The sequence below is a fragment of the Gymnodraco acuticeps genome, unplaced genomic scaffold (assembly GCF_902827175.1).
Source record: "Gymnodraco acuticeps unplaced genomic scaffold, fGymAcu1.1, whole genome shotgun sequence".
NCBI lineage: Eukaryota > Metazoa > Chordata > Actinopteri > Perciformes > Bathydraconidae > Gymnodraco > Gymnodraco acuticeps.
In genome coordinates, this window is record NW_022990186.1 from 361655 (window position 1) to 385439 (window position 23785).

The 23785-nt window shown below is 41.7% G+C and overlaps 1 pseudogene; it reads left to right on the forward strand.

The window, feature by feature from the left end:
- LOC117547263 overlaps nucleotides 1–23785 on the forward strand; it is a 71344-nt pseudogene that overhangs the window by 35376 nt on the left and 12183 nt on the right.

Consider the following 23785-nt stretch of genomic DNA (forward strand, 5'->3'; position numbering starts at 1 on the left):
CGTACATGGCCAAGTTTGTCATCTTTGCAAAGACGCATGATCCCATTGAAGCCCGACTGCGGTGCTTCTGCCATGGACAGATGAACAAGATTGACAAAACTCTGGAGCAGCAGGAGAACTTCATCGAGGTGGCACGCAGCCGAGATGTTGAGGTGAGAAGGAATGTTTTCACTGACCGCAGAGGTTGGAAGTGTAGCTCACTTTGCATTTAAAGCCTACCATCGGCATGTGTACAAGCTACAGATGTACGATTGTGCCCCCCTCATAGCCCTGAGTACAGTCAACTGAAATACAATACATTGTTGATAAGAAACCATGAATGACCCTCTCAAAACACGATTGGATCACCATAAATGATGCACCCTTGTCTGCAGGTTTGGATATTTGCAGCACAAGATGGGCCAGTTTAAGATCACAAGAACACTAAGGACATTTCTCAAATATGTTTTGCTTAATCATAAAAAAGGGATGAAATGTTCCATATATAAAGGGTCTATTTCCTTTGAAGGTTATGTACAAAGGTCAAGGCTAGGGCTTCTGATTAAATAGTTAGCACGTGGTTAAAACAAAACGGAATTGATTCTCTTGTTGGAATGTATGTTGTTATTTAGTCCTCGTTCTTATCTGTGTGTTGTTGTATTTGACAGGTCCTGGAAGGCAAACCTATCTATGCAGACTGCTTTGGAAACCTTCTTCCACTCACCAAAAGTGGCCAGCACCATCTCTTTAGCTTCTATGCCTTTAAGGAGAACAGACTAGCACTCTTTATCCAAAGTAAGCACTTTACCTTAACTTGAAACAAAGAAACCACTAACTGTTTTGTTGTTGCTTGTATGAACATGAACAATAATGGATTATTCTGAATGATTGTAATAGCAGTGACTAATGCTGATGCTCTGGGTTTGCAGATCAGAGACAACACTCAGGAGCCCTGTGGACGTCTGTCCTTATTGAAAAGAACCCAGGAACTACAGGGCACTCACCCAAAATGCCATATGCCACCTCACATCACCCTTCCATCATACTGCAAGGTAAGAGTCATGGTGTTGACTCAACAAAAGATGCTTAAGATTGCGGATTTCATATTTAATGACAACATTGTTTATATTAAAATTGTTATTTGTAAGCAGGGCCATACTGCAATCTTGACCCTTTTTTCTCCTTGGACACTGTAATATATGCTAATCTTCCACTTGTGAATTATTACACCATTGAAAAGAATTACGCCAAAATATGATTTAATTGTATGTTTTTATACATATCAATGACTGACATCCCCAAGTAGTAAACGTTTGAACTCTCTATCCAGGATTAAGGTTGGTGTCCTTTGATCAGATTTGAAAGAAAACTACATGTATTTATCTTAATGTGTCCCAGGATTCACTTACCCCAAACCAGTAACACTCCATGCTGAAGCGCACATCTCACAAATGATAATCTGATTGAAAGCTAACAAGGTTATTTGTTTTACATCTTGAATATGTGTGTCATGCAGCTTTTAAGACCACTCTGGCTTTACTTGAAATCGCACCAGCTGGTTGTCTTCATCGCTATGTTTAACCATACACTGCCCCTTGTCTAGTTCTTCCTTTAATATTGCTGTTTCTATCTGTGCAATCTGTCTGCTTCTCGCTGCTTCTTGCTCCCAAAGGATTCCGATTCAGATCAAGAGCAAGAGGAAGAAGGTAAACGCAGCCCACTGCTCCCCCTCCTCTTCTACTAACTAGCTCTGCTGATCTACCCTGTCCACTGTCTTGTCATTTTTTATAGTATAGAAGTACATTTTGGATATATGTTGTTAATTGCAGTAGTGAATTGTCAGTAGCATAGCTGATTGTTGCTGTTATGTCTATCATTTGTTCTTTTCCTGAAGTAGCAGTCATAATGGTAGTAGTACTTTTAAAATAAATAGTTGCCACATAAAACTAACTGTGATCTGTTTTCCATGTTGTTTTTCAGACCAGCAGAACGCTTGAGAAATGTAAGACATATTTAACATTTATTTTCCTCTATAACTACTACTCAAATATTTGCTATCTATAATAATACTGCATGTCCTATTAATGACACTAATATGACAGTAAAGCTGATATTGTATGTATGATTAGTCAATGTAGTTTAACATGTGTTCAGAGGAATACACTGACACCCCCAGCAGACCCCTTAGATTATTCATAGACCATTTACATCTTTTCAAAGCCTTTTAAGCTTCATGTATGTTTTGTCCTGTCACACAAACCTCCCATGTCAATGTCATGTTTGTCTTAAGGCTTAACTTCATTTTTTACATTCCTTTTTTTACGATGTCACACCTGCCTTTTTGTTTTTGATTGAACTCATTCCCCTTCACAATTTGAGATTGGATATTGAAGGAAGAGTTAAACTCTGCCATCTAAGTATGTACATGACATTTAACGCATTCATTCTGTGGTGATGTTTATTTGACAATGGCCTCTGATTCTGTGCTGAATAATGCAGTCATGAGGCCATTTGTGTTGTGCAAATTCTCTAAACAAACAGTTGGAGTGCGGTTTGTTATTGTTACATCAGGCAGCACAATGTCACTGGCTTTTACCTGCTCAGATTACAAGAGCCAGAACAAAGAACAATCAACTTTCTATGGTACAGTATAGAATCAGACCTCTCCCAAAAATTACAAAAAACGTTTGGTATGTGTATTTATTTAAATTGTACTCTTAATTTTGTCATTTTAAAATGACGTTAAAATACAGCTTTTAATGGCATTTAACGTAGACTCTGCACTGAGTGGATCAATGAGACTTCCACCAATAGTTGTACCCACCACTGCTTTGTGGGAAGTATGACTTCCAATCTGTTGCAGTTTGTCACCATCTAGCAGCAAGAAGGGAATAAACATGTAACAAAGGAGGAGGAGATGCGATGTCACTGGACTTCAGCTGCTGATACGGCGTTCCCCATAATGTCTTTGTCCCACTGCAGCCTGCATATGTCCCAGCGTTGGACTAGCACTTCATGGGCTAATGCAATACCTTCCAAACACTTAGTTGCTCAACGCAACTCGGGAAACTCCATGCTAGTTGAGATTAGGGCCGGAATAGGCAATAGTTAGTGCTCTACGTTGTAGTTCCCTGTAGCGTAATGAATAAAGCAAATAAAGTAGTTCACCTTCCGTCTCCACTGCATTGAATCCTCACCCCTTCTACTGTTCCTACCATTTGTATATCTAGTAATGAGAAAAAGACTCAAACAGGAAACATGAAAGAATAATACTCTGAACGCATTTAATAAAAAATCATTAGGAGATAGCCAATATTATTCATAAAACGTACTGAATATACCAATGGGCCAAAAAAGTATTAGTCAGCCACCAATTGGTTTTTTGGCGCAAAGTCCTCCCACTTCAAAAGATGAGAGAGGCCCTGTAATTTTTCATCCTAGGTACACGTCTAACCTATGAGAGAACAGAATGGGGGGAAGAATATCCAGGAATCCACATTGTCTGATTTTTAAAGGAATTGATTTGCAAATTATGGTGGGAAAATAAGTATTTGGTCAATAACAAAGTTCATCTCAATACTTTGTATATACCCTTTGTTGGCAATGACAGAGGTCAAACGTTTTCTGTAAGTCTTCACAAGGTTTTACACACACTGTTGCTGGTATTCTGGCCCATTCCTCCATGCAGATCTCCTCTAGAGCAGTGGATGGTTTGGGCTGTCGCTGGGCAACCACAGACTTTCAACTCCCTCCAAAGATTTTCTATGGGGTTGAGATCTGGAGACTGGCTAGGCCACTCCAGGACCTTGAAAATGCTTCTTACGAGCCACTCCTTCGTTGCCCGGGCGGTGTGTTTGTGGGATCATTGTCATGCTGAAAGACCCAGCCACGTTTCATCTTCAATGCCCTTGCTGATGGAAGGAGGTTGTCCAATCAAAATCTCACGATACATGGCCCCATTCAATTCTTTCCTTTACACGGATCAGTCGTCCTGGTCCCTTTGCAGAGAAACAGCCCCAAAGCATGATGTTTCCACCCCCATGTTTCACAGTAGGTATGGTGTTCTTTGGATGCAACCTCAGCATTCTTTCTCCTCAAACACGTCTAGTTGAGTTTTTACCAAAAGTTCTATTTTGGTTTCATCTGACCATATGACATTCTCCCAATCCTCTTCTGGATCATTAAATGCTCTCTAGCAAACTTCAGACGGGCCTGGACATGTACTGGCTAAAGCAGGGGGACACGTCTGGCACTGCAGGATTTGAGTCCCTGGCGGCGTAGTGGTGTTATACTGATGGTAGCCATTGTTACTTTGGTCCCAGCTCTCTGCAGGTCATTGACTAGGTCCCCCCGTGTGGTTCTGGGATGTTTGCTCACCGTTCTTGTGATCATTTTGACCCTGCGGGGTGAGATCTTGCGTGGAGCCCCAGATCGAGGGAGATTATCAGTGGTCTTGTATGTCTTCCATTTTTTAATAATTGCTCCCACAGTTGATTTCTTCACACCAAGCTGCTTACCTATTGCAGATTCAGTCTTCCCAGCCTGGTGCAGGTCTACAATTTTGTTTCTGGTGTCCTTTGACAGCCCCTTGGTCTTGGCCATAGTGGAGTTTGGAGTGTGACTGTTTGAGGTTGTGGACAGGTGTCTTTTATACTGATAACGAGTTTCAAACAGGTGCCATTAATACAGTTAACAAGTGGAGGACAGAGGAGGCTCTTAAAGAAGAAGTTACAGGTCTGTGAGAGCCAGAAATCTTGTCTTGAAATCTTGAAAGAATCCAGGAAATCACATTGTAGGATTTTTAATGAATTAATTGGTAAATTCCTCGGTAAAATAAGTATTTGGTCACCTACAAACAATGTGATTTCCTGGATTCTTTCCCCCCATTCTGTCTCTCATAGTTGAAGTGTACCTAGGATGAAAATTACAGGCCTCTCTCATCTTTTTAAGTGGGAGAAATTGCACAATTGGTGGCTGACTAAATAATGTTTTGCCCCACTGTATATGGATGATATGTTACTAATTAAATGTTCATGTATATGTTTTCAGGGAATGTGTATGATACTAATACTGTATGTTGTTACAGTAGCAGTAGTTGTGTATATGGAACAATAACTCATCACATTTACTGAATGCAGATATACTAATAAGCAGCTCTTGAACATGAACAACTAATATTCTCTAATTGCAGATTTAATTAATACAGTTACATTTCCACTCACTCCATTCACCCTTCACCAAGACCTTTCCAGCATCCCTTCCCTTTGCTTTGCCTGAAATAACTGCCTTACATAACTGTGTATGTGGTGTGTGTGCCTTGTATGTCTGAATATTACATGTAGTATATTTCTTGATATTGAATATTGAAAAATCAGCTCAGCCACACAACAGAAGGACATTAGTCCTTCTGTTGTGTGGCTGAGCTGATTTGTTTTATGTTACAGCATAACACAATATCACGCATTTTTTTTAATTTATTTCTGTTTTATTAAGGTATATTTGAAATATATAGTTAAACATAAGGCTGAGAGAAGGGCAAATGGAATTTAAGTGCCCCATCCTCCAAGATGCCTCTTACCAGTATCCACAGATCACTTGTTTCTCTTTAGTTTCTGTGAAAGTAAATGATCTGTTATATTATTATTTGTCTAGAATGAAAAAGCAAGGCGAATTATCACTTTGATCACTTGCTCTCTTTTTTTAAGACACTACCCAGCCATTTAAGTTGTTTTCAAGCCATTTTGCCTGTTATTACATTGATACCTGTCATGCATCCAAGCAATCTTGAGATGTCCTTTGTGTTTCTTTGTTCATTTGCTGTGCTTTTTTTCCATTGTAATTATTGGTTTTCTTGGTTTACCTGGTTTCTCTCATAGTATCTTTGAGTTGTTTTCTATTGTTTTGTCATGTGTGTGTGTGTGTGTGTGTGTGTGTGTGTGTGTGTGAACGTGTACGTGCGTGCGCGTGTGAATGTGTTAAGTGTATAAGCAAGTTATTTCCTGATCATATTCCTTATTAGCCTTTGCTTACCACAATTCCCCAGAGCCCTATTCAAGTATAAGCCCAATTCCTCTTATACCCTGATGTAGACTCCTTTGTGAATTTGTTGTCCTATGATCCCTGTTCCAATCTTGTCCTGACCCACATTCTCCGATGTCTTGTCCCCTTTCATTTGAATTTTTATTTCTTTACTCCTTACTTGTCTTTTCCATATGGAAGACTGAAGAGACGCCGACATCAGCCCTGAAATCAGAGCTGATTCGAGAACCCGACCTTCTATCCGACGTGTCAGAGATGAACAAGATTTGATCAAATGGACTGCCATCTTGACTGCAGACACCACAGAGAAATCCCCTTCCTTAGGAGGTGTGGTGTAGAGAAAGGGACTGAGGATGTTTTCTGGAGAGCCATTAGAAATAATGGAGAAGGACTTAGAGAAAGTCCAAGAGGACCTAGAGAAAGTCAGTGAGATACTCAGGAGTGGAACCTATAAGGGTGAGGTAGCTGAAGAGACAGCAAAAGCAGCTAGAATGGCAGAAGAGTGGGTTCTCCTATCAGAGATGTGAGATAAAGGAGGCCATAAAGATGGCTGCCTTGGAAACTCAAGAGCCTATCTTACGTGAAAAGTAGAGCCAACCGAGGGGCTCCCAGACCAAAAGCAATAAAGGACAGTGGTGACCTTAAAGAATACCTCCTGGATGGATCAGTGGGCTCCAAACTAAAAGTTCAAAAAAGAGCCAGCAGTCCAAGAAAAATCCACTGAAGTTGTCTCAAGCAAAAGTGCAAAACCAACTACTCCAACCAAAGACAGGACAAAACAGCTGCTGGCGATGTTAAGAAGCCAGTCAGGAGGAAGGGCAAAGATCAGGGGCAGGCAGAGGAATCCACAGAGGCAGGTGCTCTTCTAAGTGTGCCTACAGCTCCTGCCCCAGCATCACCTGTCTCTCCAGTGATTGAAGAAACACCCATTGGGTCAATAAAGGATAAGGTCAAAGCCTTACAACAGAAAGTAGAAGCAGAGCAAAAGAGTAAAAGGTCCACTGGGAGCAAGTCTTCACAATTGCCTGTCGTGCGCAAGCCTTCTCCAAAAGCCAAAGAAAGCCCTAAATTGAAACAAAAATCTCGCAAAACTGAGTCTGAAAAACTTGAGGAGACAATGTCAGTCAAAGAGCTGATGCAAGCGTTCCAAACAGGGCAGGACCCCTCAAAGACAAAGTCTGGGCTATTTGAGCTCAAAACATCCACAATGTCAAGATCAGAGAACTCCACCAAATATCAGATACCATCCAGTCAAAATCCATGGCCAAAGCAATAAGTTCATGTGTCTCTCAAGAACGAGAATTATCTTTGGATTCCAAACCTCGCAAGAAACAGACCCCTCAGCAAGACAAAGAGATGAAACCCAAGTCAGTTGCTGCCGTTCATTCAGATCTAACTGAAACTACAGACTTTAGAAATGGTGGCCTTGATGATAGCTGTGACAGCTCAAAACATGAGGCTGTGGCAGACTCACTAAGTGCCAGTTCTGGAGATGGAACCCCCTCATCTGAGCTCTGAGGACAGTTTGAAACATGAGGGTCTTGCCACTCCAGACACTAGCCCAGATAGTCTTTCTCCCAAAATTGGACAGCAGACCCTCTTCATCTTCAGCAGAAATGCTACAACATTCAAAAAAGAAAGCAAAGACACAGAGAAGGCCTGGCGACTCTGGTGTAGAGGACCACTGGTGACCAACTGTCTACAGAATTGACTCTCCCTGTTGCTTCCAAAGATTGCTGCAGATGATCACGCTCTAAAAGTGAGTCATTTTCTGTTAAAAGCAGCGATTCTAAGCCACCTAAACCTCAAAAACGTACAAAGAGAATTTCAGAGACTGTAGAAACATTTCTTAGTGATGACGAGAGCCCTGATCATCAGCTAACATTACCTTTAGTTGGTTATCCAGCCTCTAGATCCTCTTCACAGCGTCATGACAGCTTAGAGTTGCCTTTAAAACAAGACTCAGATACTCTGAGTCCATTTGCCGATGACTCCTTATCAATAAGCCACGAGACTCTCTAGATGGTAGTCCTCTCATGGAAGAAACTCCTCCCATAAGTCCCCAGATTCTATTGAACCTAGCCCGACCAAGGAGTCACCCCCCTCATGACTCTTTAGAGAGTAGCCCTGTAGAGCAAAAAAAGCCACCCATTCTTTCCCATCATCTCTAGGTCCGCCTAGTAACTCTTCTAGACATCCAGGGTCCCTCCAAAGCTACAGAATTCCCCCAAGATGCTTTGCGTGGTAGGCTGCTTCGAGAGCAAGAGGGCTAGTGCTGACGATGAATGTTGTGAGCAGACATCTCAGATGACAAGTTCTGGTAAGAGTCCCCTCTCCCCTGATACTCCTAGTTCTGAAGAGGTAAGTTATGAGGTAAACCCCAAACCCCCTGAACATACATTCCTCTCTGTTCCATCCAAATCTTCTGTCATTCCTGAAGACCCAGAAGAAGAGGATACATCAGAAAGCTATGAACCTAGGAGAAAAATCACCCCCAGAGGATGAGATGTTTAAGATGGCAGCCAAAATAAAAACATTTGATGAAATGGAACAGGACGCAAGGAGCAAAATGAACTCTAAAAAAGATTTGGTTTCCTCAGCATGTGCCAAAACAGGGGATGACAGCTATGAAACAATAGAGCACACAAGTGAGAAGCTTTCGCAAAGTGAATGTGGGTTTGAAAAACCCGCAGAAGATTCAAAGTTAGCTATTTTGCTGATCCCCATATTAAAGTACAACCTCCCTCTCCTTTTTCAGCAGGTTTGCATGATGGATCCCACAACAAAGAGGTCATGAAAACAAGAACAACAGCCACTGTCATTTCAGAGGGACCTCACTCTGTCTCAGACCAGCATCACTCAGGAATCAAACTGGAAACTGCACAGGAACAAATAGTTTCACCATCTGCAAGAGTTGATAAAGACAGTATTTCCAAAAAGGCCTCTGCCACACCACATGTTGAAACAGGACTGATGAGCAAAAGGAAGAGTGCTTAAGGAAGTCAAAAGACAACAGCGAAGATGATAAGCTTGGTCAAGAGTTAGGGGTTTCTAAGCCACAGACGGGTACGCTAAAACATGTCAAAAATGTAACAGATGAAGTGAAAGGAGATCAAAAAGAGCAACCAGGAGTGCCAGAGGCTGGTGCCTCAGGTGGAGCAAAGGACATGTGTATACAGGAGGTCTGTGTATATGATGACACAGAGGATGATGAAACACTAGAACCTCCCAGAACTGAGTCAAAAGGTGTCACTGCAAGGGTAAGAAAAGGACTCATGGTCTGCCATGCGGGAGGATGATGATACCTTTGCAGCTCGCGTCAAGGAGGAGGAACAGAAAATACTGAATCTGGTAGTGGACCGTCAGTCTCTGCAAGCAACTCCAGACACAACACCTGGTAGGACACCAACAGAAGAGAGCACTCCTACCAGTGAGCCAAACCCTTTTCTTTCCAAGAGGGGAAGCTTTTTGAAATGACCGAAGTGGCGCTATTGACATGACGAAGAGGAGCTATGAGGAAGAAGGAGGTGGTTTTGCCTTTTTCCAGATAGGTGATCAGCCTTTAGACGAGCCTCTCGTAGAAGATGCCAGGCAGGAAAGTATGAGATCAGCAGCAGAAGATGAAGTTGGCCTCAATCTAACAGTAGAGGTTAAGAGTGAAGAGACTAAGACATCAAAAGAGGAAACTGATTCTCAGCTTCAGTCCCCATCTGAGGGTGATCAACCAGCCTCTAAAGCTGATCCCACCAAATCTAAAATCCCTGAAATGAGCCTTTCTGCTTCATCCAAAACTGCAAAGAAAGGTCAGACATCACCTGAAGGTCTAGAGACTAAAACAGACAAAAATGTGAATGAAGGATACTTAGATTTAGAAAAACAGTCCACTGACCAAATGATAACAACTGTACAGACAGCAGAAACAACAGTCACTAGATCCGTTTACTCTGAGCAGGGCGAAGAGTCTTCTGATTCCTCTCCAGAAGAATCACAGTCAGTGATAGAAGCACCCACACCAACAGAAAAAAACAAACAAATTGCTTCCAGTGGTGTTAAAAAGATTCCAGTCAAAACACCATCTAAGTCTACTTCTCAAGGTCGGGGTAAATCCACAATTCCCTCTCCACCTCAAGCAACCTCCTCTTCAACCACTCTTAATAAAGAGGCCTCCTTCATTTCTGAACCTAAATCTAGAATTCCCATTAAGTCTAGCACTCCCAAGACTGATTCTCCCGCCAAAACTGCTCTATCTACCCAAGACAAAAAGCTTAAGGTCCCTGTAAAAAAGGATTCAAGGAGAAATCTGAGACAGATGCAGGTCCTTCTTTGGATATCAAAACCAAGACACCATCTTTCAAAGCCAAGAGCTTCTGTGAGGCGGAGTCTACCACACCATCTGCCAAAAAAGAACAAGGTCGCCCATTGAGTGCTGAATTAGCTAAATCTAAAGGTTTCCAGTCCAGATTGCCAGTCCGAGGCAAAAGTGGTCAATCAACTCATTCATCAACACCCATGAAAGAGAAACGTGAGCAACAAAAACAGTCCATTGATTTCTCTGAGGAGATAAGCGATGAGGCAGCCAAACTGGTGGCAAGGTTGGCACAGGCAGAGACAGAGAAAGAACAAGAGGCTGCAGCTGCCAACTCAGATGATGAGAGCAGTCTCATTGATCCATCACTCATAGAGAGAGATACTTTCCCTGAGATGCAGTTCCCGTCCCTCAGGAGACGTCTTTCCCATTAGACCACTGTGGGATGACCCTTCTGAGACACAGATGCAGCGAATCCCAGATGATAAAGTCCAAAGTCAAGGTATCCCCCGAGCTTAAGGGGCTATTCTCTATCTTTTGTGCGTCACTAGTGAATTGTAGCTGTTAAGGTGCTGCCTCTCTGTTCCTTGTAGTTCATTCCTATTGTAGTTGAAGAAGTCATGTGGCTGTGTTGTTTGAACTGTGTTTATGTTGGAAATGAAGTTTCTCTTCCCCTCTATGTGTGCTGAATATCTCAAGATTGACTTAAAGGCTTTTTGGAACTTGTGAAAACAACTTAGTGGCTAGAAAACTATGAAACATTAAAGAGTATATACTTATGTAAAAAAATGAAATACAATTAATTTTCTAATGGTTAATGTATTTTTCTTAATCATAGTGTCACTACAAGGTCTTTCACAACCATTTGATACAGGCTTTTGTGTAGTTGTTCAAGGCACACCACTCTTATTATGTCCTAATGAATTAACCAAACTGTTAGTATAACAAAAACAGGAAAGCCAATGAAGATACTATTTGTAAATGTTCATTTGGTATAACTTGCAGTGGTTGTTTACAGTAGATCCACAGGATGAAGAAGAGAGAAAAGAGCAACGGTTGGCCATTATAGCCGACCACCTGGGCTTCAGCTGGACTGGTGAGTCACACCTTAGTAGCAAAGACATCCAATTTACATTAAATAAACATTATTAGTACAATTTTGGTCGGCTTTCAGTTAGAATAGTTGTAATCTTTTAAATATATATTTTTACCATCTTAATCATTACAATGTTTTATATTTCTCAACAGAATTGGCTCGGGAGCTGGACTTCAGTGAGGAGAGGATCAACCTGATAAGAGTTGAAAACCCTAACTCACTGCAAGATCAAAGCCATGCCCTTTTGAAACTCTGGGCAGAAAGGGAAGGACAACATTCCACAGGTTAGAAATAAGTAGGGAACATAGTTTCATAATTATTGCTCTGAAACACAAGTGACGTAGAATCTCTCATTTTAATTTGGAAAAAATATACTTTTTCAAATTTGAAGGTGGAACTTTTTAACTTATTTTTTTTGTTTTAACAGAAACAACACTGATCAAAAGATTGACTAAGATCAATCGAATGGACATTGTTCACCTCATCGAAACCAAGATACTCAAGTCCACTGAGGACGACACATCATCACATACCTATGCAGAATAGAGCGGACCCTAGCATTGGATCATAGTGAAGGTGCACAAGTCAATGTCAATTTTAAACAGAATAATGATTAGTTGATATATCTATGTAGAAAGTTCTATTGATTTCCTTGTTCAGGTTTCTCTGCCCTTCATGAGGACATTGACAGCCCCAGGCCCGGGCAGGCGTACAGAGGCTTCACGTAGGAGTCCAGGCTCGGGACAAGAGGTACCCATGGTGACAGCAGAGGACCTGTCCTCCAGTTTGTCATCACTACACGAAAAAAAGGCCCATAAAGAAAAACTACAAAAAGAGATGGAGACATCCTAGTAAGTTACCTAACAAGTTGAATTCATGTGACCTGTTAATTCATCTTAATTATTATTAGGCTTTGGCATTGTTGGATTGTATTGACATTTTTATGAACATTTGAGATTTTATCATTCCCCCGGTCTCCTCTGATGTGACACTGAAACCTGCCTGTGTGACACAGTGTCTAACCATATGTGTCCAAACACATGTCTTGCAATATATCTGACAGGTGCCCAATTGCTTCACTGTTTGTAAAAGTATAGAAATCATAATTTCATTTAAAAATAATTTCCCTGCTTCACAAACAGTGAACTGACTTCCCTTTGCTCCTCCCCAATCTGTCTCACAGCCCCGGGGGGAGTGAGTCGGGGATCTCAACTCTTATTAATCCTTCAAAACAAAATGTGTTGCTTTGCGCAGCACGTCCATGTACATGTTAAGGAACCGATAAGCAGAACCCAAATAATTTGTTTTTCTTTGGATACCCAGTACTCGGCAATTGATATAGGTTCTTCCTCAGAACCGAGTTTCAGTTCCCAACCCTAGTCATTACTTACCAGGGTTATTTCTGATTTGTCTTCACTTTAAAATGAATAAATTGAAATTAATTGTTGTTTTGTTTTGTCACAGCTCATCACAAAGAGTATATGAAGAATTGACAGATACCGTACACACAGAGAGTTTGAAACAAGTAAGTCCTTTCTTCACATTGTACCGCACAACTCCATACAACCTCCGATCCCATGTGATAGACCCTGTGTACAAAGGGGGACCCAAGTTAGGTGCCCAGATTACCCCATCCCCTCACCTCACTATTGAACCCTGTGATGATGAGGGTGCTGCTGCATATGAAGGGGCAGAGGGGGGAGACGAGTGGAGCTTGGAGTGTCTACAAACCACCCATTCTGAAAACGATGATCATCTTTTGTCAACTTTGCCCTGGCGAGAGTCTTCCAATATTTCTCGAACAGGTGTATGCGAGAGTCCACTGTTGTCTGTGACGATTTTGGAGATAGCTTGAATGAGTGCGATCAAGCTGAGCAAGACTTCAAGGAAATGTCCATTGAGCTAAAAGGAACCGATGAGGTGTCTGGAAAGATTTGCTCTACACTACAACCTGCAAGTCAACAAAATGTTCTGCCTTCTTCTGGTTTCTGCTGATGCAACAAGACACATGGATGAAGTTTCACATCGACTCTATAAAGTCTTGTATGGATATGATGTTGAATTGACAGGTTCCAATAGTAAGGATTTGTCGGTGGTGCCTATGGATGCATCGCGAGAAGACATACTTCAGGTTCCAGTCAGGGAAAGATGCAGTTGAGGAACAGCTGGACACACACACACTGATCTAGATTTGTCAAAAGTTTTGCCTGATATTTATAATTCCCAAGTTTTTAATTTCAAGTGACCTTAATGAAAGTCTCTTCTTTGCACAAATCAAACCGACACTGCCACTCACACACTAGCATCTCCCTCTGATGACAGTTATACCATCACAAGTTAATATCTCAAAAACAGGAACAATTAAGCTCAGCTTGCTTCATTTCAGGTGTCACATGACTCAACGTTGTTCATTCGGAAGATAATGCAATGTCAGTTATAACAAGAGCTGAGTATAGTTTTGAGAAAACACTGTCATTCGGAAGAGTGCAAATGAGGTTGTTGTTTCTGTAGAGACTACACCTGATATCAAAGCTTACCAGGAATAGGTCCTGTTTACGAGAATCAACATCTGAAACCTCTAGTGAACGATCATCTTCACCGGAATGTGTGACTGATGAGGAAATTGAGCTGCATTTTCTTGCACCTGATTCTCATAAACCTCCATTTAGGCCCTTGTCTCCACTACCACCTCCTGTTTTTCCATGGGAAACTGATGATGGTAGGGTTGCAGAAGCCCAGGGGCAATTAATGCTGAGTTCGCAAGGAGACACCTTTATGCTATTAACATCAAAAGCAGAGGAAAGGCCGTTAACACCAATGGTTTCCAACAAAAGACCATTTGGAAGGCAATTATCAGGAGGCAGTGATTATAGTGGGGAGAGATCAATCCCACCACCATCAATAACTTTCAATATAGACGACAGAGCATTGTCACCTAGGTCTGCCTTTTTAGAGACAATGCCGTGTTTCTTTGCATCTTCTGAATCCAGTGACTGCATCACAGTTCAAGTCTCAGGGTCTTTTCAAACCTGTCAATATAGATCATCATCCCCTGACTCATTGTCGTCAGATTTGGAATTTGAATTTGCACTTTTTTCATCAAATCCTCTTGAAGACAGGCCCTCATCCCCAGAATCTTGGACATCTATAAATGAACATAAAGCACTCTCACCTGATTTCACCTGTCCCTGAATTCAGTCATGACTGGCCTGACTCAGCTATTGCAATGATAGGGGAGAGATCCTCTTCACCTCAATCAGTATATTCGGATGTAGAATATGGCTCCATTTCTCTAGCATCGGCTAATTATGAAGATAGAGCTTCATCCCCTTCCGCAGCTGGACATAAATCAAACTTACCTGAACCATTATTATCTGATACAGAGAATAAACCACCAACACCAGTGGAATCCGTTTTTGAGGATGATGATGATGATGATTGGGTTGTTATATGTGCATTTAATATTGATAAAAGAGCACTTTCACCAGATTCAGTGCCTGAATACAGACTGATGTCTCCTCAGTCAGCAATGTTAGATATTAGGGCATCCTCTCCAGAAACCTTAAGTGATCTGTCCATAGATTCTCCCATACCACAATATACACCATCTTTGCATCATGCTCTTACTATTGTTGATCATTCATCATCGCCAGAATCTGTGTTTTCAGACACAGAGTACGAGGCCCTACCTTTGCTTTCATTTTTTGAAAATAGGCCATTATCTCCTGACTCAAGTTGTTCTGTCAATGATTATGGGTCATATTCTGTGTCTGAACTACCTCTTGAGAAAGACATAACGCTTGAAACGACACATGCTGAAATTGTTGTAGAAGAGGCTTGTATTGATAAGCAGTATGAAACAAACAAAATTGTTGATCTAGAAAAGTCAAAATCTCAGGAAAGATACTCAACCTTTATTATGTCAAAACCTGAAGAAATTCCCATTAAACATAAAGAAATGAAAACTTCCAAAATAAAATCAGTTGTATCTGATTGCAGTCAGTCACAACTAAACACTTATACACCAAAGCAGAAGTTGAGCCTTTGTCAGGTATTGAAACAGAAAAATCTCAAGAGGTGTGTGATACAGGATACTCAAAGGATGACGTGAACAATCCCGTAACTGGGATGACAAAACCTGGAAGAAAGAAAAAATCTAAGAAATCAGTCAAAAATGATGAACCTGTGCAAAATATTACAAAATATCAGGAAGAATCCACAGAGAGTTGGTTACATATGAAGAGATACAAGGCTCTGTTAGATCCCTGTCACCCGTTTTGTCTCTAGAAACAGCATCTGATGATCTAGCATCCTCGTTGGCATTTACTACTAAAGTTCCAGAAGTTCAGCAATTACCTGGAGTCTCTTTGGTTTCTGAACCTCAGCATGATATACCTTTATCCTTAACAGAAGATTCAGTGCCAGTCCACAGTTTAACATACGAAGCAGAACTTTGGAAGCTCATCTCTCAAATTCGTGACCCACAGTATGTAGGAGATACCTACATGAATAAAATCGGAGTGGTTCAGTTTGCTAAAACACAAACTGAATCTTATCAGTCAAAGTTAGATGCAAAAGTTAAAGCTTTACCATCCGAATATTACCAAAGACGGCTGTCTCAGGATTCTGAAGCAGAATATAGACCCATGTCACCACAATCCCTGTTGGTGCTGGATACACTTCGACCAGACTCCTCCAATTCAAGAATATCTGTAGCTAGTCAAGAAGCCTTAATGCCTGATTCCCCAGTGCCTCAGTACTTTGTTCTCTCTCTGGACCTTCTCATGTTTTATCACAGATCAGATTCAACAGAGTCAGTATTGTCAGATCTGGATCTGGAGACTGATGTAAATATTTCATTTATTTTTGAGAACAGACCAGCATCTCCTGATTCAGTTACATCTGTAAACATTTACAGGGCCACTATCGCCTGAGTCACCTGTTCCTGACTTTAGAACTGGTTTACGAGAATCAGTTGTAATTGGTAGATTGGATCGATCTTCATCTCTTGAATCAACCACCTCTGATCTGAAAATGGTGTCTCAGCTATTATTAACAGAGGACAGCCGCTCTTCCCCATGTTCCGTCGATGAAAACGGGCCACTTTCAACTGAGTCACCAATTCCTGTGTTTGGACAGGCTTTATATGAATGTGTTGCTCAGGCAACACTGTCAAGATCCTCCTCACCTGTTTCAGTTTGTTCAAATTTGGAGTATGGGGCTATGTCTCTGTCACAACTGTCCTCTGAATTTAGACCCTCCTCACCTGACTCAGTAGTTTCTGGATTTGACTGCGACTCACCGATACCAGAATTTACTGCAGGGCTGACTGAATCAGAATCAGTTATTACTCCTCGATCGCCTTCGCCTGAGTCATTGGTTTCTGATGTTGAATATGCACAAACAAGTGTAGACATAGGTATTAGCGAGCAGAGAGCTGACTCACCTGAATCACAAGTATTGGACACCACAGAGAGACCATTGGATGGTAGTCTTCAAACCTTACCACTTAAGGCAATAAGGGTACCAGTATATAGACTTGTTTATGATGCTGATCTTTGGAAGCTTATTTCTCAAATACATGATCCTCATTATGTTGGGGAGACATTTTGCAGTAAAACGGGTGTTTTTGAATATGCTGGAACAAGAATCGAGTATGTTCCGGATGATTCAGCTGTGACACATGGAGAGACTGAGGGTTGTATGACGTTGAAAACTCCAGAGTCATCTGATGCAGATGTTCAACAAGCAATGCAAACCAAGATTGGGAGGCAAGAGAGCCCAGCGTTAGAGTGTGGCCCTTTATCACCTGGTTCTCTAATAACTGAAACAGTTCATTCCACTATTGAAGAAAAATGGTCAGCTGACGATGATTCAACGTTAAGATCAAACCAGCTGATAAGTCAACTAAGAGACCCTCATTACATAGGAGACACTTTGGTAAGCAAAGTTGAAGAGTTTGAATATGAGAATATGAAAAAAGAATGTGTTCTTTTGAATTCAAATGCAGAAGACACAGGAAAGCCAATGTCACCTGACCCTGAGTCAGAATATACATCCCCGGGCCCAAAGTTATCTAGTGTTTCAAGATGTGATTTGCAGGAGCCAGGAATCTCTGTGGAAGAGTATAGACCTGACACTAAAGATAATAAAGATTTGTCTGACTCATTAGAACTAGAGGTTGAGGAGAAACCAATGTCACCTGATTCTGAATCAGAGTTTAGGCCTTTCTCACCTGCATCACTAATGTTCATTTCAAATATCAGATCACCCTGTTCTGAATCATCTGACTCTCTGAATGAATTTACAGCTCTTTCACCCGACTCACCTATTCCAGACTTTAGACAGGTACTTCAAGAGTCCCCAAACACATTCACGCATCATAGATCCTCTTCACCGGAATCAGTGCTGTGGGATTTTGAAGAGGAAAATGAGTCATCTTTCCCAATGGTCACAGAATGTCGATCTTCTCCTGATTCCTTTGTATCTCTGAGTAAGTACAGAAGACTTTCTCCTGACTCTCCTATACCTGACTTCAGACAGGCTTTGCTAGAAACACATACTGAGTTTAATGCTTTCAGTCCATTCTCACCTGAATCAGTGGCCTCAGAAAGAGAATGTAGTCCTTTGATTCAACGAATGTTTGATTTTGAGGAAAGAGCAGAATCCCCTCAATCCGGGGTGTCTGACGCTGATCTTAGATGTCTGTCTCCTGATTCTCCAGTACCCCAGTACACTGTGGGTGCACCAACTATGTTGGAAGCAAGATACAAATCCACATCACCTGGTTCAGCATTTTCTGAGGAGGATTTGGAGAATGATTTGTGCATCCCTTGGCTTTTTGAGGACAGAGCAGCATCTCCTGGTTCAGCCACATCCCATTATGAACTTAGACCTCTTTCACCAGACTCACCCATTCCTGACTTTTCACAAACACTGCCAGAGTCATCTTTGTCCCATATGTGTTCAAGGTGTTCTTCACCTGAGTCAGAGTTGTCTGATTTGTATGAGGACATTGAGATATCTTTCCCAATGGTCATAGAAGACAGATCTTCTCCGGAGTCCTTAGAGTCTCTGAGTAAATATAGAAGACTTTCTCCTGATTCTCCTGTACCTGACTTCAGAAAGGCTTTGCCAGAGACATATTCAGAGTTTAATGCTTACAGGTCATTGTCACCGGAGTCAGAGGCTGCAGAAAGAGAACATACTCCTTTGATTCCACAGATGTTTGATTTAGAGCCAAGAGCAGAATCTCCTCAATCTGGGGTGTCGGACGCTGATCTTAGATTTTTGTCTCCTGATTCTCCAGTACCCCAGTACATTATGAGTGGACCCACTATGTTAGGAGTAAGATACGGATCCACCTCACCTGGTTCAGTATTTTCTGAGGAGGATTTGGAGACCAGTTTGTGCATCCCTTGGCTTTTTTGAGGACAGAGCAGCATCCCCTGGTTCTGCTGCACCCAAAGAGGAATTTAGACCTCTTTCACCAGACTCACCCATACCTGATTTTACACATGCACTACAAGAGACGTCTATATCACATATGTGTTCAAGGTGTTCTTCACCTGAGTCAGTGTTGTCTCATTTTTGATGGGAACATTGAGATATCTTTCCCCAATGGCCATAGAAGACAGATCTTCTCCTGAGTCTTTAGCATCTTTGAGTAAATACAAAAGACTTTCTCCTGATTCTTCCTGCTACCTGACTTCAGAAAGGCTTTGCCAGGAGACATATTCTGAGTTTAATGCTTACAAATCATTGTCACCTTGGTCATTATATTCAGATGAGGATTTAGATACTGATTTGTGTATCCCTTGGCTTTTTGAGGACAGAGCAGCATCTCCTGGTTCAGCCACATCCCATTATGAACTTAGACCTCTTTCACCAGACTCACCCATTCCTGACTTTTCACAAAACACTGCCAGAGTCATCTTGTCCCATATGTGTTCAAGGTGTTCTCACCTGAGTCAGAGTTGTCTGATTTGTATGAGGGACATTGAGATATCTTTCCCAATGGTCATAGAAGACAGATCTTCTCCGGAGTCCTTAGAGTCTCTGAGTAAATATAGAAGACTTTCTCCCTGATTCTCCTGTACCTGACTTCAGAAAGGCTTTGCCAGAGACATATTCAGAGTTTAATGCTTACAGGTCATTGTCACCGGAGTCAGAGGCTGCAGAAGAGAACATTACTCCTTTGATTCCACAGATGTTTGATTTAGAGCCAAGAGCAGAATCTCCTCAATCTGGTGTGTCGGACGCTGATCTTAGATTTTTGTCTCCTGATTCTCCAGTACCCCAGTAACATTATGAGTGGACCCACTATGTTAGGAGTAAGATACGGATCCACCTCACCTGGTTCAGTATTTTCTGAGGAGGATTTGGAGACCAGTTTGTGCATCCCTTGGCTTTTTGAGGACAGAGCAGCATCCCCTGGTTCTGCTGCACCCAAAGAGGAATTTAGACCTCTTTCACCAGACTCACCCATACCTGATTTTACACATGCACTACAAGAGACGTCTATATCACATATGTGTTCAAGGTGTTCTTCACCTGAGTCAGTGTTGTCTCATTTTGATGAGGAACATTGAGATATATTCCCAATGGCCATAGAAGACAGATCTTCTCCTGAGTCTTTAGCATCTTTGAGTAAATACAAAAGACTTTCTCCTGATTCTCCTGTGCCTGACTTCAAAAGGCTTTGCCAGAGACATATTCTGAGTTTAATGCTTACAAATCATTGTCACCTTGGTCATTATATTCAGATGAGGATTTAGATTACTGATTTGTGTATCCCTTGGCTTTTTGAGGACAGAGCAGCATCTCCTGGTTCAGCCACATCCCATTATGAACTTAGACCTCTTCACCAGACTCACCCATTCCTGACTTTTCACAAACACTGCCAGAGTCTCTTTGTCCCATATGTGTTCAAGGTGTTCTTCACCTGAGTCAGAGTTGTCTGATTTGTATGAGGACATTGAGATATCTTTTCCCAATGGTCATAGAAGACAGATCTTCTCCGGAGTCTTAGAGTCTCTGAGTAAATATAGAAGACTTTCTCCTGATTCTCCTGTACCTGACTTCAGAAAGGCTTTGCCAGAGACATATTCAGAGTTTAATGCTTACAGGTCATTGTCACCGGAGTCAGAGGCTGCAGAAAGAGAACATACTCCTTTGATTCCACAGATGTTTGATTTAGAGCCAAGAGCAGAATCTCCTCAATCTGGGGTGTCGGACGCTGATCTTAGATTTTTGTCTCCTGATTCTCCAGTACCCCAGTACATTATGAGTGGACCCACTATGTTAGGAGTAAGATACGGATCCACCTCAACCTGGTTCAGTATTTTTCTGAGGAGGATTTGGAGACCAGTTTGTGCATCCCTTGGCTTTTTGAGGACAGAGCAGCATCCCCTGGTTCTGCTGCACCCAAAGAGGAATTTAGACCTCTTTCACCAGACTCACCCATACCTGATTTTACACATGCACTACAAGAGACGTCTATATCACATATGTGTTTCAAGGTGTTCTTCACCTGAGTCAGTGTTGTCTCATTTTGATGAGGACATTGAGATATCTTTCCCAATGGCCATAGAAGACAGATCTTCTCCTGAGTCTTTAGCATCTTTGAGTAAAATACAAAAGGACTTTCTCCTGATTCTCCTGTACCTGACTCAGAAAGGCTTTGCCAGAGACATATTCTGAGTTTAATGCTTACAAATCATTGTCACCTGGTCATTATATTCAGATGAGGATTTAGATACTGATTTGTGTATCCCTTGGCTTTTGAGGACAGAGCAGCATCTCCTGGTTCAGCCACATCCCATTATGAACTTAGACCTCTTTCACCAGACTCACCCATTCCTGACTTTTCACAAACACTGCCAGAGTCATCTTTGTCCCATATGTGTTCAAGGTGTTCTTCACCTGAGTCAGAGTTGTCTGATTGTATGAGGACATTGAGATATCTTTCCCAATGGTCATAGAAGGACAGATCTTCTCCGGAGTCCTTAGAGTCTCTGAGTAAATATAGAAGACTTTCTCCTGATTCTCCTGTACCTGACTTCAGAAAGGCTTTGCCAGAGACATATTCAGAGTTTAATGCTTACAGGTCATTGTCACCGGAGTTCAGAGGCTGCAGAAAGAGAACATACTCCTTTGATTCCACAGATGTTGATTTAGAGCCAAGAGCAGAATCTCCTCAATCTGGGGTGTCGGACGCTGATCTTAGATTTTTGTCTCCTGATTCTCCAGTACCCCAGTTACATATGAGTGGACCCACTATGTTAGGAGTAAGATACGGATCCACCTCACCTGGTCAGTATTTTTCTGAGGAGGATTTGGAGACCAGTTTGTGCATCCCTTGGCTTTTGAGGGACAGAGCAGCATCCCTGGTTCTGCTGCACCCAAAGAGGAATTTAGACCTCTTTCACCAGACTCACCCATACCTGATTTTACACATGCACTACAAGAGACGTCTATATCACATATGTGTTCAAGGTGTTCTTCACCTGAGTCAGTGTTGTCTGATTTGTATGAGGACATTGAGATATATTTCCCAATGGCCATAGAAGACAGATCTTCTCCTGAGTCTTAGCATCTTGAGTAAATACAAAAGACTTTCTCCTGATTCTCCTGTACCTGACTTCAGAAAGGCTTTGCCAGAGACATATTCTGAGTTTAATGCTTACAAATCATTGTCACCTTGGTCATTATATTCAGATGAGGATTTAGATACTGATTTGTGTATCCCTTGGCTTTTTGAGGACAGAGCAGCATCTCCTGGTTCAGCCACATCCCATTATGAACTTAGACCTCTTTCACCAGACTCACCCATTCCTGACTTTTCACAAACACTGCCAGAGTCCATATCACAAATGTATTCAAGGTCTTCTTCACCTCATTCTGTTTTGTCAGATTTGGAAATAGAACTGACATTCCAACATTTCTTGGAAAGCAGAACTTCCTCTCCTGAATCTCAAGACTCAATCAGACTTTCACCTGATTCACCTTTACCTGACTTTATGCAACCAATGTTTGGATTACATGGGACATGTTTGTGGACATGGGTCATCATCACCAGAGTCAATGTGTTCAGAAATAGAACACATTGGTATAAGCCTAGGATCACTAGTTTATGACAATAGACCATCTTCACCTGGCTCAGGGGCATCTGAGATGAATACCAGGCCCTCTCATCAGACTCTCCCTTACCTGAGTACAGACCAGCAATGTGTGAACGTGTTATTGTGAATGTTGGCTATAGATCATCCTCCCCTGAATCCACTGAATCTGAAATTGAGTATGCGTTGAGTGCGTTGTTGATGCCCATCACTTATAGTGTAGAAGATAGGCCAGATTCTCCTGAATCACTAGGATCAGAAGAACAAGATGATGAATTTAAACCCCTATCATCTGATTCGTCAATACCTGACTTGACAAAGACATTTGAAAATAATATGATGACTGTGAGAGACATATCAACTACTGTATTTTTAGGTTCAGATGATTTGTCACAAACTTGTACAGTAGTGAGGTCGGCATCCCCAGAGACTTTTGAATCAGATGAGGGAGATCCTGTTTTATCAACAACAATGGCACCTTTGTCCCCTGAGAATTCGGCCACTCTGGCAGCTGAGTATAATAGCACTTGTGATGCAGAACTGTGGAAGCTGATTTCTCAAGTGCATGATCCTCAGTATGTGGGGAAAACGTTTAGCCGTGAAACAGGGTTTATGCAATGTATTGGCAGCACGATAGAAAATGAAAGGAGTGTTTCAGATGATGACCAAGATGATACATTTGAAGGTAAAAATGAGCATGACGTCACAGTAAATGCTTCAGAGGGGACAAATATATTTACTTCCTCAGCCACAGCTGGCTTTCTTTGCACTTCAAGTGCACAGGTCATATCAGAAATATCTCTTTCACAATCTGACAAACTTGTTTCAGAGTCACCTCCACCAGTGATAGAACACATTTGGTCTTCAGGAGCAGCTCCATACAGACAGACAAAGTACGCATTTGAAAAACCTTCCCCGAGGTACATACAGAGTCTGATGATCATTGGGTCGTTAAGTCTGTATCTGACTCAGACGATGATGATCTACGTGATTCACCAGAATCCTTGATAGACTACAGACCCATATCCCCCGATTCAGTCATGGTGATGGAATCGAGACCATCATCACCAGAATCTGTCTCATCAGTCAATGAGTTTAGACGCCCTCTTACCAGATTCCCCGATACCTGAATTTACAATGTTTTTGCCCAGAATATGTAACGTTCTTCAGATCAGCATCATCTTCACCTGACACTTTAGCATCAGATATAGATTATGCGCAATTTGAAAATATGGAATTTCAGTT